This window comes from Cornus florida, unplaced genomic scaffold (assembly GCF_030987335.1).
Source record: "Cornus florida cultivar Cherokee Brave unplaced genomic scaffold, ASM3098733v1 CherokeeBrave_3.0.0_Hap2_Chr09, whole genome shotgun sequence".
NCBI lineage: Eukaryota > Viridiplantae > Streptophyta > Magnoliopsida > Cornales > Cornaceae > Cornus > Cornus florida.
In genome coordinates this window covers 60,340,518-60,360,816 of record NW_026775579.1, presented here as the reverse complement: position 1 = coordinate 60,360,816, position 20,299 = coordinate 60,340,518, and the positions used below count along the sequence as shown (strand labels likewise).

At 33.1% G+C, this 20,299-nt stretch overlaps 1 long non-coding RNA gene across 1 annotated transcript; it reads left to right on the top strand.

Annotated features, from left to right (window-relative positions):
• The first annotated feature begins 13,045 nt into the window (after positions 1-13,045).
• LOC132274054 (uncharacterized) lies at positions 13,046-18,011 on the top strand. Its single transcript, XR_009470324.1, has 2 exons — positions 13,046-13,519; positions 17,734-18,011. It is a non-coding gene; the product is annotated as an uncharacterized LOC132274054 (long non-coding RNA).
• Positions 18,012-20,299: the final 2,288 nt, after the last annotated feature.

Below are 20,299 nucleotides of genomic sequence, written 5' to 3'. Positions count from 1 at the left end.
AATCATAAAAGCACCCGGCCTATAAATTGAAGAGGCACAAGTCAAACTTCACATCATTTAAGTAAAAATGTGTCTTCTTAATTTATTACATTTAAAATATGAGAGGAAACTAAAGAAACACGTTAGTCTTGGATTAGCTACAATATTTACATTTCTTATTGTATCTACAACATTTACCGTTAAATGTTGGTGATAGTGTTTTAAAATATTACAAACAAGAAAAAGTTTTACTTTCATTTTACGGTCAACCCATAATGCAACACATGATGAATAGAATCAGATGAAACTTTCCAGAGTAGGAGCAGTCAAGACTAACCTTTACCCTTTTCAAGTATATGGACTTTTTGTTGGGATTTATATACCTGGTATAGCAAATTCCTATCTGAATTATAGTAACATATGTTCCTGATGTTTTTAAAATATTTATACTTTATACCATTGGTGAATTCAATATTTTATATTTCGATTCACTATAGAATTGATAGTATCCATTTGATTACAAGAGATATTTATATATGTATGTGATGGCAATCAATACATGTATATAAATAGTAATCATAAATTGTTCATAGTCGGTAATTATGGATGGACTCATAATTAATTAAGACTTAAACTAAATCCGCGTTAGGTTGAGATATATTGCGAGATCCGTCATATGCAATTGTTCCCTATCACCGTCATGGCATTTGACTCTTAAGTATGAGAAAAGTATAAACTCTTTTATTAATTAATAATTACTTTGATTTGTTCGGCGGATTCTTCGGGATCCTTAGACCGACACTTTGGGTAGTTATGTAATTAATAGTTAGAATGTTATATTTTCAATATTTGCATCATTACTACTTGTATTTATTTTGTATTGATTATGGTTGATCACAAAGTAAATTTGAATGTTTTCGTATATTTTTAGACAAAATGATTTATTATATATTTATTTATTTAAATTATTATTTTTATCAAACAAATGTTTTATTGTAATCGAGTCAGAAATAATCAATGGTACCAAAATAAATATATTAATTAAGTAGTCGGATTGATGGCTTTATTTATCCGATAACTAATTATGTATAGAGGGGTCAAAGTGCAACATTGACTTAGAGGTTATTTATTATTTAATTGGAGTTCAATTAATTTCTTTTAGTGGAGTAGAAATTAATTTATGAATTAATTTAATTGAGTCCATGAACCGGGCCAATTATTAATTCATTGTAGCCAATAAAAATAATAAGCCCAAAGGATTCTCACTCATAACCCAACTTGATATTGGAATCATATTAGATTTGAGACATGTGAATTAGAGATTGAGAAGGATCTATTGTTTCCTTTTCCTTATCTTTATGTTGCCTATATATATACATAGTTTATGTATATTTTAGGTGTGATTTTTAGTAGAAGGAAAAAAAAAAGAATATATTTTCTCTCTCTAGAAAAGTAGGATTGATATTCTCATCTAATGGAGGCTCCCACAAGCCTAATTTTCCAAGGTTATTCATGGAGGCTTATGAGTGATTCCCAAAGGCAAAACAATTATCAAGAAGATGAAGATCAAAGGAGAAGGTATTTTGCTAAGGGATCTACAATAAGTGAGAACATTCACTTTAGAGGAAAGAATTAAAGATTTACTCAGACCTTTGATGTAAGTATTCAATCTGTTAATTGAATGATACATCATATTTTATTTTTGCATAAAACTTGTCTCTATGTGATGAATCAAGATCTATGTATGAAAATCCCTCAGAAAGTTTTTTAAAACTAGCACGTGTCCTAACAGTGGTATCAGAGCATGGTTTGATTCATTGCTAGAGATCATGTTTTTATTAAAATTCATCATTCATGGATCCAATTTTGATATGCATATATTTATTTATTGATGTATGTTGATGTATGAATTAATATATTGATATATATTAAAATATTATGATGTATGTATAATTGTGAATGGATAATGATGTGTGGTTGGCCCATGGATGAAACTTATAGGTTAATTGATTGTAATTTTATCTTTGGATGAATGTTATTAAGGCTTTGATTTAGCCGTTTGAAAGTTCAATGATGTAATCTAATTTTTTCCATTGTATTTCAAATCATAAATTTATTTAAAGCCATGTAATCTTTATCAAAGGATGCTATGAAGCTTCAAGAAGGTCCAAAAGGGTTAAATTAGGCTTCAGAAATTTTCTAGAATTTTTCCGGAATTTTTCAGAATTTTTCTAGAATTTTTTGGGCTTAAATTTAATTTTTCTGGAATTTTTAATTATTTTTGGCGGTTTTCCGGCTACCGGAGCGCCGCCGGCAGCGACTGCAGCGCCGGAGGGATCTAGGAGGATCCAGTGCGGTGAGGTACACCTTAGTACTGTGCACACGGATCCACAATGGTTGGATTGGAGAGAGGAATCAGGTGCAGTGCACCTTCCATGCAACTGGCGCGTGTTCCACACGCGCCAGGTCAGCTGCTTGCTGGCACGTGAGGAGTACGCGCTAGGCCAAGCAAGTATCTTCCACGCGCGCGTACAGGCGCGTGGAAACGTGTCCATGCGTGTGCCATGTGCTGCAGCGCCTTCCAAGCACGTGTGAGCGCGTGGAGGTGCGTGGGGGCGCGTGCCATGCGCTCCTGCACCTCCGAGGCCCGTGCTAACGTATGCAAGGTCCTCTGGTCGCATCCAAAGCGTTTTTTTGCTTCTCCTAGTGCGATCAAGCTCCCTACAGGTGTATACAAGCCGTTGGTGGTCGCCAGTACAACTAGAATAGTATTTAAATGTTAAAAGCTGATTCCATTAGCCATTTAATTTGCTTGATCAGTTATTTATTGATATATGTGATGCATGAAATAATTAATTGATAATTATTATTGTTCATGCATTGGATCCATGATATTTAATTAAATAACTTGATTTATATTAATTAAAGTATGAAAATAATTTGGATTTGATTACTAATTAATGAGAGGGCACTTAGTGGGAAACAAAAAATTATTTTTTGTAAATTATTTTTAACGTGTGCCTCAAATTAAATATTAGTGAATCATTTAAAATCCAAATATTTTCTAAATTTAATTAGATTAAATCAAGGCGTTTTGCATGCATTATATCATGTAAATGAATAAATTTAAAATCCTAATTATTAATGATTAAAAATTGAGTGGGAGCGGGAATTTTTATACATTGCCCCATAGCCTTCGTTATTAAAACCATTGTAATTAGATTTTCAAAAATAAGGCCCCATGCATGATTTGAAGAGTCTTAATATTACAAGAATGGTTGTCTCATGAAAATAAAAATATTAAATATTCATTGTAATTAAATCTTTAAAAATAAGCCATACGCATGATTTAAAGAGTCTAGATTATAATGACAAGATATTTAATATTTTATTTTTCATTAGAGTATTAATAACGTTATACACTTAATCTAAAATTAATAGTGTTAACTCCCCAACGGAGTGGTCTATACTATATGATTTTAGAAAGGCTAAACATAATCGGGAATCATTTCATAGAGATAGACAAGACATTGTCTTAAGACATATGGAGATGATGGGATTTGCCCGCCAATAGCAATAATGAACTTCGCCAACCGAATAAGTTATTAGCGTATTGGTTATCTGATTTTTCATGCAGTGGTTAAGGGACCCACATACTATTGTAATGGAAGTGCTCGCCTAATAACAAATGAATCTCAACAATAGTAATAATGAACTCCTCCAACAGGATAAGTTGTTGACATATTGATTGGTTGATTTATTATGCTACAGAGTTGAGGGACCCGCATTAATTAAAAGGAATTGTTCACCAATAATGATAATGATCTTTTATTCTATTGAGATTTATTATATTATGTGGTTGACAAACTCATTTTAATTTTAAATATGCATGATAGTATTAATAATTCACCTTACATATTGTATGAATGAATTTATATTCGGATTAATTATGTCTAATCTATTTTATTTGCTTGCTAAAATATTCAATGTATGTGGACCTCATTTATAATGACTGAAAAATAAACTTAGATATTTTATTCACAACGTGGTGGTACAAAATGTATTTACTACTTCTAAATCTAATCATTTTACTTTAAGATACCCGAGAGAACATTAATGCTTTTAATAAGTGAAATAAGGTAAATGATAGGACTTGGTGCAATATTCTAGAGTTTACCTCGAATACGTTCCAAAACTAACATTTACATTATTTTATTTTCTTCAAGTATTATGTTAAATATCAATGAAATGTTTTAGTGAGATCAGATAGAGTAGATGTCTAAATACTATGTCAGACTTGAATACTAAGATAGCCTAAGGAACTCCAGTATGAGATCGTATTTTAAAATGGTTGTTTATTATTTAAAAATTGAACTGGAGGTCATTAGGGCTGACTTGAATGGTAAGTTTCAAATTAACATGATTATTGCCTTGTTATCAAACTGGTTCGGCTCTTTCAGAGTAAACTAAATAAGGAATCAGTTTGAGTTTACACTCGCTGATAGTCTTATAGAATTGGTAACAAATAAAGGGATAATCAAAAGTATAGGCATTCCTATCAATCTAACCTAGTCTATATCATTTTCTTCTAGGCCCAAGTGGAAGGGCAAATCAAAGGAGAAGGATGATAATAGGACTAGGTTAGCACAAAACATGGGTATCCAAAAGGTTAAAGGGAATAAGGCAGTGTATGTTGAGGGTGAAGGAAATTGTTTCTTTTGCCGCTAACTAAGACACTCAAGGACGAACTGTCTAAGCAATGACGTGGCATAGGAAAATATATATTTAATCATTGAGCCATGTTATGTGGTTGGATCTATTAATTCCTGATGGATAGATTCTGGAGCCACTAAACATGTTTGCAATTCGTTACAAATCTAGAAGCCTTGATGATATGGAATATATTTGTACTTGACCTGATGTCAAGGTTGTAGCTAAGTCAGTGGGAGTATTTCATCTGAAATTAGAGAGTATGAGGATATTAGTATTAGAGAATTATCTTTATGCACAGAAGTTAGACGCTATTTAATTCTTGTTTCACTTGTGGTTTATAAAAACTGGATTGTTATTTTGTAAAACTGGTTTTATAAAATTGAATAGATATGCGATTGCTTCTTGTGCATTGAAAGATGGTTAATATACTATAATCACAAGCTCTTAAATTTTGCAGGATGTATAAACTAATGTTGCAACTTCTAAATTGAATGTTAAGGGAAAATTTGTTATTCTGAACTCATTATATTTTTAGTGTCTATTTTTGGGTTGTAATAAGTCAAAATAAGATTCAAAGATTAGTTAAAGAAGGTTTATTACCTAGTGAGGCAGAGGAGCCTAAACTAAACTTATGAATCCTGTTTTGAAGGATAGATAACTCTAAGGGCTTATTCAGCTAGATGAAATAGACATAAAGGACAATCTGAGTCGGTCCACACTGACACGTGTGGTCTTATGAACATCCAAGCAAAATTACTCAAGTTTTGGATAAATTTATCTGATGCGACATGGGTCTTAAACTTTTGGTATATTCTGAAAGTGTCAAGACTGACGTGGAGCACAGATTAGGTAAACTTATCAAAACACTTCGATCTGATTGTGGATATGAGTATATCTTGGGATAATGCAAAGACTATATAGTTAATGAGGGTATTGTGTACCAGTTTTTCGCAATTGACGCTTAATGGATTAAGGTGTTAAATAGGATAACAGAATTCCGCTTAACATGGTTAGATCTATGAACAGTTATACTACATTATCTCTTTCATTTAAGAGTTTAGCGTTAATGATATCGATGCGCATTATGAACTGCATTCCATCTTAGTCTATCTCAAGGATACCGTTTGAGCTGTGTTTTTGACTATATCTTAGTTTGAATCACATGAACATATAGGGTAGTCTTGCACATGTTTGCTTGATATAGACAAGTAAGTTAGAAACAGATAATACGCATGATAGATTTGATAGCTACTCTAAATGCACTAGGATGGATTATTTTATGATCTCAATGATAAAAGTTGATTGTTTACACTCACTGTTTATTTATAGGAGGATCATATTATAAATTACATACATAGTAGCATAATGTTAGAGAATATGGTATGAGTACCAAATGTACCACATGTGAACACACTTATTATAGAGATTGAGAATAATAAATGAATTTCCTATTGATGCATCAACATCATCTAATACACAGATTCCTGCATCAGTACATTATTGTAGTGGGAGGATTATCATCCAATCTAACAGAATCATGTTTTTAGGTGAGACCTTTATGGACTTCCCTGTTAAACTTGAGTTGGATCTGGTAAGCTACACGGAAGCGTGAACCGATATGGATACAGATCGTTTTGGTAAGTTGCTATGAAATCAGAGTTGGAATCTATGTATTCTAATAAAATCTGGGATCTTGTAGAACTTTCTAGTAGGGTGATACCTATGGAAGGCAAGTTAATCTACAAAAAGACACCAGAAGATTTCTTAGTGAATAAATCATGAGTGTACAAGGGAATGTCATTATTTTTCTAATTCTATATATATTAATGACATCCTACTCATTTAGAATGATATGGAAAGTTTTGTCATCAGTAAAGAGGTAGTTGTTCAATTATTTTGAAATGAAGGATTTTCAAGATGTAAACTATATTCCTAGGATCAAGCTTTTGCAAGATCAGGTTAAAAGGAAAATAGGCTTATCTTAATAATCTTACATTGATAAAGTTTTGACCAGGTTTGGTATGCAAAACTTAAAGACTAAGTTCTTGCATGATTGACATGGTTTGCTCTCTCTAGTAAGTAGTTTTCCAAGACTAGCAGAGGAGATTGAGCAAATGAGATTGGAACAATATGCTTCGGCATATGGGAGTCTCATATATGCTATAATCTATACCAAACAGGACATCCGCTACATAGTAGGGATAGTCAGTGGATATCAGTCTAATCCTGGACTTGATAACTAGGTTGTTGTGAAAAATATCATAAAGTACCTTAAAAGAACCAATGATCTCATACTCATTTATGGATGTGATGATATGGTTCTAGTCAGGTATGTTAGTTCTGATTTTTAATCAGAAGTAGATACTATGAGGTTCATGACTTAGTGTATGTTCACTCAATGGAAGGGAAATTAGTTAGTAGATTGTTAAGCAGATTTTAACTACTGACTCAAACCTGAAGGTGGAGTACATTGCAGCCTTATAAGCAACAAAGGAAGCCTTTTAGTTTGATCTCACTGATTTAGAGGTTGTGGAGCATACTAGCCTACCTATCGAGCTATATTGCAACAATAGTGTAGAATTAGTCCAAACCAATAATCCAAGGTTCCATAGAGGAACAAGATACACTGAGAGGAAGTATCATGTTTTACATGATATTGTCCGGTAAGAAAATGTACTCATGGCTAGAACATTGCATTGGAACACAACTTTATTGATCCATTAACAAAGGTGTCATTGATCAATAATTTTGATCGTCATCTGGATAACATTGGAGTTAGATGTAATTTGAATTGGCCATAAGGGCAAGTGGGAGCTGTTGGGATTTATATGTCCCGGCATAGCAAATTCCTAACTAGATTATAGTGGCATATGTTCCTGACGTTTCTGAAATATTTATACTTTATACAATTGGTGAATTCAATGTATTATGTTTCGATTCACTATGGAATTGATAGTGTTCATTTGATTACAAGAGATATTTATATATGTATGTGATGGCAATCAATACATGTATATAAATAGTAATCATAAATTGTTCATAGTCGGTAATTATGGATGGACTCATAATTAATTAAGACTTAAATTGAATCTGCGTTAGGTTGAGATATATTGCGAGAGCCGTCGTATGTAATTGCTCCCTATCACTGTCATGGCATTTGACTCTTAAGCATGAGAAAAATATAAACTCTTTTATTAATTAATAATTATTTTGATTTGTTCGGCGGATTCTTCGGGATCCTTAGACCGACACTTTGGGTAGTTATGTAATTAATAGTTAAAGGGTTATATTTTCAATATTTACATAATTACTACTTGTATTTATTTTGTATTGATTATGGTTGATCATAAAGTAAATTCGAAGGCCTTCGTATGTTTTTAGACAAAATGATTTATTATATATATATTTATTTAAATTATTATTTTTGTCAAACAAATGTTTTATTGTGATCGAGTCAGAAATAATCAATAGTACCAAAATAAATATATTAATTAAGTAGTCAGATTGATGGCTTTATTTATCCGATAACTAATTATGCATAGAGGGGTCAAAGTGCAACATTGACTTAAAGGTTATTTATTATTTAATTGGAGTTCAATTAATTTCTTTTAGTGGAGTAGAAATTAATTTATGAATTAATTTAATTGGGTCCATGGACCGGGCTAATTATTAATTCATTGTAGCTAATAAAAATAATAAGCCCAAAGGATTCTCACTCATAACCCAACTTGATATTGGAATCATATTAGATTTGAGACATGTGAATTAGAGATTAAGAAGGATTTATTGTTTCTTTTTCCTTATCTTTATGTTGCCTATATATATACATGGTCTATGTATATTTTAGGTGTGATTTTTAGTAGAAGGAAAAAAAAGGAATATATTTTCTCTCTCTAGAAAATTATGGTTAATGTTCTCATCTAATAGAGGCTCCCACAAGCCTAGTTTTCCAAGGTCATTCATGGAGGCTTATTAATGATTCCCAAAGGCAAAACAATTACCAAGAATATGAAGATCTAAGTAGAATGCATCTTGCTAAGGGATCTACAATAAGTGAGAACATTCACTTTAGAGGAAAGAATTAAAGGTTTACTCAGACCTTTGATGTAAGTATTCAATCTGTTAATTGAATGATACATCATATTTTATTTTTGCATAAAACTTTTCTCTATGTGATAAATCAAGATTTATGTATGAAAATTTCTCAATTTTTTTTTTTTTTAAATTAGCACCTTTCCTAACACTTTTATCTCTGGTTTTCACAAATCATCCCAGGATGGTGATACACTGAATAGAGGAGTTTAAGAATTTTGAAAATATAGTTAGTGAATAAGTTTTTTTTGGTCCAGCCGAATTACATTGGTAAATAGTTTTGGGCAGATAGGTGAACTTGCCTTTGATGTAAAAATAATAAGAGACTAGTTAGGATTTTTAATTAAATAAATTGGCACCAATGTCACCAAAGCTATGCTCACAAACATAACAGCAACGAACCGATGGCAATTTGTCCCGTTTTGCCATTCTCATTCTTAGTGGCACAGGTATGGGAACATGTATGACAGTGGTGAGTATGAATTTAGATTTTAAACCCAAGTTACGAGGTGGGTATGAATTTTGAGAAACATCTGTCCCACCTTGTCCCGCTCTTTATATTTTATTATTATTATTTTTTTAAAATTATGTATATATAGAAGTAGATATGTGTAATAAATGTATGCACATTGTTGTGTTCATATATATATATATATATATATATATATATCATTATTTACTATACACATCATTATTTACATTGTATATAATCTATAGATTTTATCAATTTATTTATATAGAAAAAAAAAAAAAAAATCGTAAAAGAGGCGGGAATGGGTGCACTGATCATCTCTTAACGGGGTAGGTATGGATTGTGAAATTAAAATCCGAGTATGAATTTGTCCTCAATTAAATAGAGCAGGTTCAAATTTAGGCAAATTCGTTCCATACCCGCCCCGTCGCCATCCTAAGCAATGTAAACAAATGAACATGTTTCACCCAAGCTTCCATATATAGCAGTAATAAATATTCAATTTCATTTTGACACAACTTTCTCGGTAACATAATAAATTATGAAAATACCTTACTAACCAAAATCCGAACTGTGTGACAACGAGTGGGCCCCACCTAAATTTTGGGTAGTAAATCATTGCTCAATAATTTAGACTGGACAATAAATTTTATTCAATCATTCTAAAGAGTATTCATCAACGACATCTGCTAAACACAGTTTTGAGTTTTCCATTTCTTAATATCTACTATAGCAAAATCATAGAATTATATATATATATATATATATATATATATATCACAAATTTTACATGTAAGAAAGATACATAACACTATTTATCAACCCTAAAATAGAAACGGATCAAATTGAATAATATTCCATTGCAGGCAGCACAATTAGATTCTAAAAGTGGTTAAAAAATGCAAGGAAAAAAAAAATTTGTGTTATAATATTAGTCTTCAATTATCAAAGACTATAGCATAGTGATATTTTTTATTGAGTTTAAGTTCATGAGGAAACAAATAAGTGTGTCATTTTCTTTTCAATAAAAAAAATATAATATTAGTCAATTTCTTGTATTATTATATTACTTTGATTTTTGATGATTGTCTCGGGGCAAACCTCCAATACAAATATTCATTTGTCCATGGACAGGAGAAGATTGTTATGGCCTTATTATCCTAGTGTGAAAGAATGTAGATACATGAAATAAATTACATAAAATTATACATACTAAGGTTTTGTTCAAGAAAAAGCATGTGACATATAAATCCTTGGTTTCCAATTCCTTGCAAAGTCTCATCACAGTTAACTACTTGAATTAAATTTAATGCTATTGACAGGAGGAAAGCAAGAAAAAAAAATTGTAACATTCGGAGATTTTTAAGATATATGATCAGGCTAATAGGAAGGAAGACTCAAATACGGGGAGACCCGATCACACTCATTCGGAGAGTTGAATGCTTTACGAATTAGGCTGAACAATTTCCAACACTAAATCAACTTGAAGATGACATTAGGTGACCAAAATATTGTTTTAGAGTCAATGATGGGCATTGGATTGCAACAATATTATTTTTCTCTACAATATTGAAATATTAAAAACTATATATATATATATATATATATATATTATATCATGTAAAAAATAATATAAGTTGGATTTAATGAGGAAGTAGTATCAACTTGTTCGAAAAATAGTTTTTTACATGACACATACGTATAAATGAACATTAGCTACTTATTACCACAAAATCACCCTATAAATTGACGAGGCAGGTAAATATGTGTTTTCTTAATTTATTAGCTACGGGTATTAACAATGTTTACACTTGTTATGGAATCAACAACCAGCTGCATTTTTTTATTCTCTAATTTTCTTTGTTTTTTTCGGCCAGCCTAATTATGTTGGCAAATTGTGTTGGGCCGATAAGCGCGCTTGCCTGGGCTGGTGTAAAAGTATAAGACCAACTGCTTAGGATCTTGAATTAAGTAAAAATTGGCAGCAAAGCTCTGCTCCCAAACATAATCAGCAACGTAGAGAAATGAACAGGTCCTATATACATACATACACACACACACATATATATATATATATATATATATATATATATATATATATAGCAGTAATAAATATTCAATTTCATTTTGACACAACTTTCTACTTCAGATAATATATTATGAAAATATTTTAATTGCCAAAATCCGAGCAGTGTGACCGGGAGAAGGGAAGTGGGTCCCACCTAAATTATCATTACTCATTAATTTATAATGGACAATGAAATTTATTTAATAATTCTAAAGAGAAAAGATTTCGTGGTATTCCATTCGTCGGGCAAGTGGGGGATCCATCACAAACATCTAAGTGAGGCGAAGTTTTGAAATTTTCATTTCTTAATATCTACTGTAGCAAAATCATAGAATTCCTTTTATATTCTGTTTACAAATTTTACATGTAAGATACATAACACTATTTATCAACCCTAAAATATGAATAGATCAAATTGAATAACATTTAGACCCTAAAAGAATGAGTGTGTGGGGTTTTTTTGTCAATAAAAAAAATAATATTAACCACTTTCTTGTATTATTATGTTACTTTAATTTCTGATTATTGTCTCGCAGCAAATTTTTACTCCTATACATGTACTCATTTTTCATTGGAAAGGAGAAGATAATTATGGCCTTGTTATACTAGTGTGAAAGAATGTATCTACATCGAATAAATTACAGAAAATACTTTAATTAAATTAAACGCGCTATTGACCGGAGAAAAAAGCAAGAAAAGAAATTGCAGAACACATAAAGACCTTAAGATAAGACCAGGCTTAATGAATATGATATTTCTAGATGACTATGAAGACTTCAAAAAACCTAATGAAATCTATTGGTCATGTCAATCACGGCGTCTATGAACCAAGTCAAGCCTTAAAAGGTCCAACTGTTCAAGACAATGTTGTTGTAGGGGTAATAATATACTCACGCATAATAGGGGTAATAATATACTCACGCATAATGTATGTCATTGCACTATAAAAGGATGGCTTCATCTAATGCAAAACAGCAATTCAATCTAATCGAATTCGAGGAAGAGAAGGAAAGGGGTGACTTTACAAACCAAAAATGTGTTACGAGGTGGATTGTTAGACTTGTGGTAAGATTATTTAGGATGGATGTGGATTTCATGTGTCTAAGGTTTATAGTAAGATTCCAGAAGGTCAGCACTGTCTCTGTATAAAATGGTCGAGCGTCAAGTCCGGTGACAATTTAGGCACTGCTGATGGTGCTAAAACTTATTCTTCCCGCACCATTCTCTCTCTCTTGCCGGTTGCAACTGTGTTACTTATGATCATGACGTATTTTTTCACAGTAATGTGATTAGCCAAATAATCTAAGTAGTGTCTTTATTATGAAGTTTCACCAATAAATTTGAATTTGTTATCGGTCGGTATCAAATAATGTAGGTACTTGATTCTTTTTTCTTGGTTGAATAAAAGAAGCTTTGATTTTGATTGCAATTAGTTATTTTAATTTTTTACTTATTATTTTTAAGACGTGAAACCCTTTCAACAACTAACTTTTGAATTTATGACCGGAAGGTATTTAAACTCCGCGTGTGCAAGATGGTCACCAGACCAAGCACACCAATTTTAATCATGACTTAGGGTTTTGATGCCACCTCATAAAATTGGCCCTAGATCCTATCCACCGCGGATAAGCCCCGAGGGGCCCAAAAAAAAAGGTTAAAAAATAATATAAAATAAAGCAAGAAAATCTCCTTGTTTTTTTTTTTTTTTTTTTTCACAGTAAAGCAAATGTACATATAGGTATAGAATTTACATGGTGGCCCAAATGGGCAAAGGTAGCCCAACTAAAGATTTCAAAAAGAGGCAAGAGAGAGCCCACCCAAAACATATACAACCCAATGAAGAGGACCTAGCCTAGTGAACAAAGAAGAGGCAAGGAGCAGCAACAAATGAATAACCATTTATAACGGATAAGGTAACCAATGAATAACCATTTATAACGGATAAGGTAACCATTATATGTGGTTGCTCGTTGTAACTACGTGTTGGCCAGTGATGGCAACGAGAGTGGAGACCACAGAGCTTACAGATCACGCCACTCATAGAGATCAATCTGGAGGCATAGGTGGAGGATGGGGAGCTGCCGGAGCAAAGGACCAATCATCAATAAAATTCGAGAAACCAAAGTTCCTTGAAGCCTTCAAGGAGACAACAATGGAAGATGCAATTGACTTCAATACTTTCATTTGAGTAGAAGGTGAGGTTTTGAAAACCCTATTATTTCTTTCTTGCCATATATATGTTGTAGACCAATGTTGCGAGTGCAAAGCGGCATACTGTAACCTTTGGGGAATCATGATTCCAATGATGGCACACCCAAAATACAAAATGGCCCCAATTATTGCTCAATGTGTGGAATATGCATTTGTCTTGAATAAATCTCCAAATAGGCTTGACAAAATCACATTCGAAGAATAAATTAGAATGAGTTTCAGGAAGTCTTGAGCAGAGGTAACATTGGGTACCAAAATTAAGGCTAGACATACATTTGCTATCCAATGTGGCAAGTTTGGAATGGACTGCAATCCAGAGGATCCATTTATGCTCGGGTAGTGCCATTGACTTCCATATAATCTTGTACCATGGTGCATTGGCAGGTGTAGGAGAAAGGGCTGTGATGGTGTGCCTAAAGGTATAATGCTTAGATGGACCAATACTCTATATAATTGAGTCATTTAAATCAGGAGATGGTGGGATGAGTAGTGAGAGCTCATGGATTAAGAGTAAAAGGTCAGGTGGGAAAGTCCAAGTATTAGATGAAATGAACTAACTGATCTTGGTACTATATGAATACCTTATTGATTTAATTGAATCTTCAGAGTGATGCTGTAAGAGAGGACCACTGTTGAGCCAGTTATTTATCCAGAAGTAGGTGTTGTGACCATTTCTTACATGTGCTTGAGAAGATGCCTAGCAGTGGCCTTAGCTGGAGCATTTTCCTCCAACTCCAAGAGCAAGATTGAGAGACCTTCATTATCCAAAAATAGCCCTCTTTGAATAGGTATGCCTTGCACCAAGTCACCCAAATTCTCTGTGCACCACCAGTCTTAATCTCCCAAATACGTCTGAGAATAGTTGCATTATTAGCAGTTTCTAGGTTAGGAAGTCCAAGACCCCCTTCTAACATAGGTTTACAAACTGCAGTCCAAGCAACTCTTGCTCCACTTTTCTTTAGCTCAGCACCAGTCCATAAAAATCTTCTAATAAGAGCATTGAGATCAGAGATGACTTTTTTAGGCAAGATGAAGATGCTAGACCAATACATTTGTGTGAAAACCAACACTGATTTAATGAGAACCAATCTCCTTGCATATGAGAGGATTTTTGTTAATCAGTGGTTGATCCTAGATGCAATTTTGTCAAGCAAAAATTGACAATCAGCAGCCTTGAGACTTGTTGAAATCAAGGGAACTCCAAGGTGTTTGATTGGAAGTGATCCAATTGGAACTCCAAGGAAGTCAAAGAGGCTAAGTTGGTGTGATTGATCCAAATTAGGACAAAAAAAAAAAAAAAAATTGAACTTTTTGAGGGGTAAATTGCTAGACTAGAGAGTGTAGAGAAATGACCCAGTGCAGACTTAAGAATAGAAACATAAATAATATCCCCATGGCAAAATAAAATTAGACCATCAGCAAGGGAGAGAGGTGAGTGATTCCCACATTCTTACACCTACCAATTGTACTTGAATGAGGGACACATGCTAACAAATCTTTTAATAATGATCCCTGAGAGAATTTCCATAGATAATTTCCATAGATATTACAAAAAGGGAAGGGATGGTAGATCCCCCTGCCTTAAGCCCTTGACTCCTTGAAAGAAACCATGAAATTCACCAGTCACAGCTATGGTGAATTAGGGAGAAGTAATGCATGCTTAAATCCATTATTTGAGCCTTGTTGGGTAACCAAAAAGCTGAAAAGAGTCCAATATGAAATCCCAGCCCACAGTATCAAATGCTTTCTTGATATCCACTTTCCATGCACATGTTGAAGACAATAGGAGTTGTGATAACCTCTCATGAGTTCCTGTGTTGGAGGATAGAGTTAGTGATCATTCTACCTTCCACAAATGCAGTTTGGGTTGGTTCAATGATGTGTGGGAGAGTGGTTTGCAATTTGTATGCAAGCAGTTTGGCTATACTCTTATAGATTGCATTACAACAACTAATTGGTATGTAATCATTAAGAGAAGTGGGATTTTGCCACTTACGAACCAGAGAGATATAAGATGAGTTGCATTGCTTTAGTAGTTTCCTATTGTGGAAATTAATATTTTCTAATAGCCTTGATAATGGACTTGTCCACAATTGACCAAGCATGGTTGAAAAAATGCCAATTAAAACCATCAAGTCCAAGGGCTTTGTCCTTGTTGATTGAGAGGACACATTATTGAATCTCATGATCAGAAGGGGTGGCCTTAAATGAGTTAATTAAGCAATTGGCTGGGAACTTTTTTGCTCACAAAGGGTGAGAGAGTATTGTAATACCCCTATTTTTCAAAGGATTTATTTATTTTATTTGCATTTTATTTGATTACGTGGCTATGTGTTTATTTGATCTAAATTGTTTAAATGTGTACGTGATTTAATTGTGTGTGTAATTGTTTGTTTAATTATGTGTATTTATTTGCAATTAATTGTTAGGTTTAAATGTTTTATTTATTTAATTTAATTTAATTTAAAGGGATGTATTTGGATAGTAGTAATGGACCAACCAAATGGGTCTCATGCACTACTTGAATAGAAAGCCTTGATGGGTAAAGATTATGACACACACATATATATATATATATATATATATATATATATATAACAATATATATATATATATATATTGTTTGTATTATTATTATTATTATTTTATTTTTAGTTAGTCTTAGGTTATGATTTGGGTGTTAGTATATATAGATGTATTAGTCAGAAGAAGAGGGTTTTTACATATACGCAAGTTACAAAAAATGCATAGATCTAAAGAGAGAGAAAAAGAGACAGAGAGAGAAGAGGAAGAAGAAGGTGACCGGAATAGGTTGGAGGTTACCGGATCTAGGGAAGAAGACCGGAGAATTTATATAGTTGATTTTCAATCCGAAAATAATAAAGCAAGTTCTTTTTCTATCTCTTCCCCTTTGAATCTATGATCTCTCCATCACATGCTAGGCTTTAGGGATTAAATCAAAATTTTTAAATGGACAAATTGATTGCTATGCATGAAGTAAACTAAAGGGGTTCATGTTCTTAATTGTTTATTCTTTAACTTCATGGATTCTTTAATTTGATGCATAAATCTTGTTTTAAATTGTTGGATCTGATGTATATTCATTGTATAAATCATTGATGATCATATAGGACTTAGAAAACAGGTTTTAGGATCCAAATCGGGGAGTTACAGGTCAAGAATCGGATCTGCACATTCTGCCCAGCGACCTTGTGCTCGAGCACAAAGCTGTATGACGCGCAGTGCTAGAACACTAGGGTTTGTGCTCGAGCTCTAGGACTGTTTTTGTTAAAATTGTTTTAAATAACTCTGTTTTAAGTGTAATCAATCCCGAACATGTTTATGAGTATTGGGAACAGTAATATGAGTCTAAAATATATATTTTGGTGGTAGATCTTCATATTTTGATATTAGATGAAAATGATTAAATTAATTAAATAAATAGGATTTAATCTTTCTTAATATTTAATTTGTGTAATTAAATATGATTGTTGATTATATTATTTTAATCATTGTTGTTGATTTACTTATGAATTACTAGCATAATACATGGTTATAATTATTTGTCTTTAATATGATTAGTTACGATAAAAGATTATTATGACATTAATCATACTTCTAGCGTATCTATTGTTCTTGGTTAGAATTATAATGGACTATAATTGTTGTGCTGTTGATATGATAAGATTTATTCTTGTTTGTGATGCGGTTATTGAGATGATTAAAAAGTCAGGCTCCTTGATATTTTATACCATTGTTAGATATGGTATTGATTGATATGTAGGTGGGCTGGCTAATAAGTCATGATACTCTACTTGTGTCGTTGTTAAATATGGCATTTATTTTTATTCATGTTGTATATATATATATGTGAGCCATGATACGAGTTGGCGGTCTCGAGATCTATGGTTAAGTATGAGGCGTATATTACCGGATTTTGATGGGTAACTAGAATAGGATATGTGTGTGCCCTTGTAGATGATGGTATTCATGACCACCTTGTGTGCGCTTTGCATGATGCTTACTATACGGTTGAGAATGCCCTATTACTAGTGAGAGTCCTAGCGTGTATATATGTATATATCGACTGTGTAGATATAGCATGAGTTTGGTTAGGGATGTATTGATTATCGGTTCTCTGATCGGGTCATAGTAGATGGAACTTGTTTGTGGGTCTGACCCACTATTTATTTTTCAGGTCCTCGACAGTACCAGTTTTAGAGTTGTTCATGCAGATCAAAGATTGTTCATCTTCACTCTTCCGGATCATTGATGTAGGACATTCTTCAGATTATCCATTTATTTATCAGACTTAGTATTTTTTTATTATTTCAGTTGGGATATTATTAGGGGTCCATATGGTATGGATTTCCGAGTTGTATTATGGAGGATTATTGGTATCAGAGATAATTATTACTTATTGGAATTTATTCTTGGAGGATTTAATTATTATTTTAGTTTTTCTTTCAGCTTTTATTTATTCTTTATTTATCTATTTGTATTCTGTGTTTGTTTATTGCCTTAATTGTTTGATATCCCTCGGTTTTGCGCGCGGACTTGATCTTGGGGGGTATCACAAGCATCAATACCATGGTGAGTAGGGGGTTTTCACCAAGAAGATTTTTTTAAGTAAGAGATTATTTTATCCTTGATTTCACTCTCAGAATCAATGGTGGAACCTGTAGAAGTCTTAAGACTAAGAATCTTTTTTTTTTTTTTTTGTTGGATCTGGACAAGAATGACTTACGAAAATAGGAAGTATTTGAATCCCCAAGTTGAAGCCAAGTGACCCTTGATTTTTGCCTTATGACATTCTCCTCAGCAAGCAGAAGATTAGCATATTGGAGTGATAGAGCTTTCTCTATGATTCTAAGCTCCTCATCTTGTGGGGATCTATCCAGGTTAGACTCATTTGACTTTCATAGCTTGTACGTGAAGGTAAATAAAAAAAGGTATCCCTACATGCTACTCTGAGAGGGTTCTTGAGTGGTTTTAACTTTTGTACAACTTTGAACATGGTTGTCCCTCTTACAAAATCCTTCCATTCGCTGTCAACAATAGGCATAAAGAGAGGGTGAAAGCACCAAACATTGAAAAAATTAAATAGAGTTAATCTTGCAGGAATAAAGGTATTGATCTTGACTAAGATAAGATTGTGTTTAGAAATGCCAGGTGGGATGAATGAGCATTTTGAATTTGGAAAGATTGAGTGCCACTTGTAGCTAATCAGAGCCATATCAATCTTCCTAGCTATACATGCAACACTTGGACTTTTGTTGTTCCAAGTATAGAGGATGCCATTGTATCTGAGGTCTTCAAGCTCAGCATCAATAAGACATACCCTGAATTCAGAAATGGCAGGGAACCATTTGGAAGATCCACCATGTTTCTCACCTGTGTTGGTAATAGCATTGAAGTCACCTAGGACTAGCTATGGGGAAGAAACAAACCGTGTTGAGTGAGAAATGATGTCGTGCCATAAGGAAACCCTCTCAGCAGCAAGGTTAAAGCTATATATAAAGGTGAGATTGAAGGTGGTTTGTGTGCCAACCAGTAAAATGGAACAATGCATAACTTGTTTGGTTTCATGTGGGACAGTAAAAGTAATATTTTTGGAGTTCTAAAGAACCCAAATTCTACCAAGCTGTGAGTGGGAGTAATTGTGTACAATCGACCAATTTGTAGTAATTCTTCTATGGATAACATCATTATTATAAGTAGCAACCTTAGTCTCTTAATAGAGAGAGAATCAATCTTGTGCTCAAATATGAGTTTTTTGAGCTTAAGTTGTTTAGGGAGCTCATTTAGGTTTTTAATGTTCCATGCAATGATGTTAGTCATTTGGAATGGTTTTTATAGGAACCCCTAAGATACCTCAAACTTGAAGAATTGGCTAGTATTATCTTTGGCAAAGAATTGGAGCTGTGACTTTTGGATCTTCTCATGGCCACCTTCCCAGTCCTATTTGAAGCACTGAGTGTAGGGCTAAGACAGTGGTTGTGCTCAGGAAGATCATCATGGTCAGTTAAACTCGCATCATATGAATTAGAGCTAACTTCCATGGCTAGGTCATCTGTGGCAATGGGAGAAAACATATTCTGGACAACTTTAAAGGTTGACTCTGAAGGGCTACTGGGACTCTTACACGTCTTGTTGATGAGCTGAATGTTAAATGATGAGAGATCAATGGTGAACATTGCCTTCCTAGTGGATGGTGATGCAAGATCCTTTGCAGGTGGTAATGGGCTAGAAACCATATCTGGATCACTATTAGTTGGCAGTAGGGATGTTGCAGTGGCTTTACCTTTCTTTCTCTTGGTGACAAGCTGCCACTCAGTGGACTGCACATGATGGTTGGGGAATATCTCGTCAAGGACTCGGTCTCTGGAATATACCACTTGAGTTAAGCTTTTAATATAGTAATCATTTAATTGATGAATTAATAACATATATTCTGTCAATTATATGGAAGTTAACCTGGATTTTAATTGATAAATTAATAACATATATTCTGTCAATTACATGGAAGTTAACCTGGATTTTAATTGAGGAATTATTAACTTATATTCTGTCAATTACATGGATTTATGTGTTGGATTATAATTGCTGAATTATTATATTAAATTCTGTCAATTATCTGGATGTTGTGGATTGTATGCACCGGTATAGGACGGTGGCATATTAGGGATGGTTTAGCTCAAAACGCTAAGACATACCCTATTGGAATAAGGGAATGGATTGTAAAAAGTTGAATCCTACTTCTA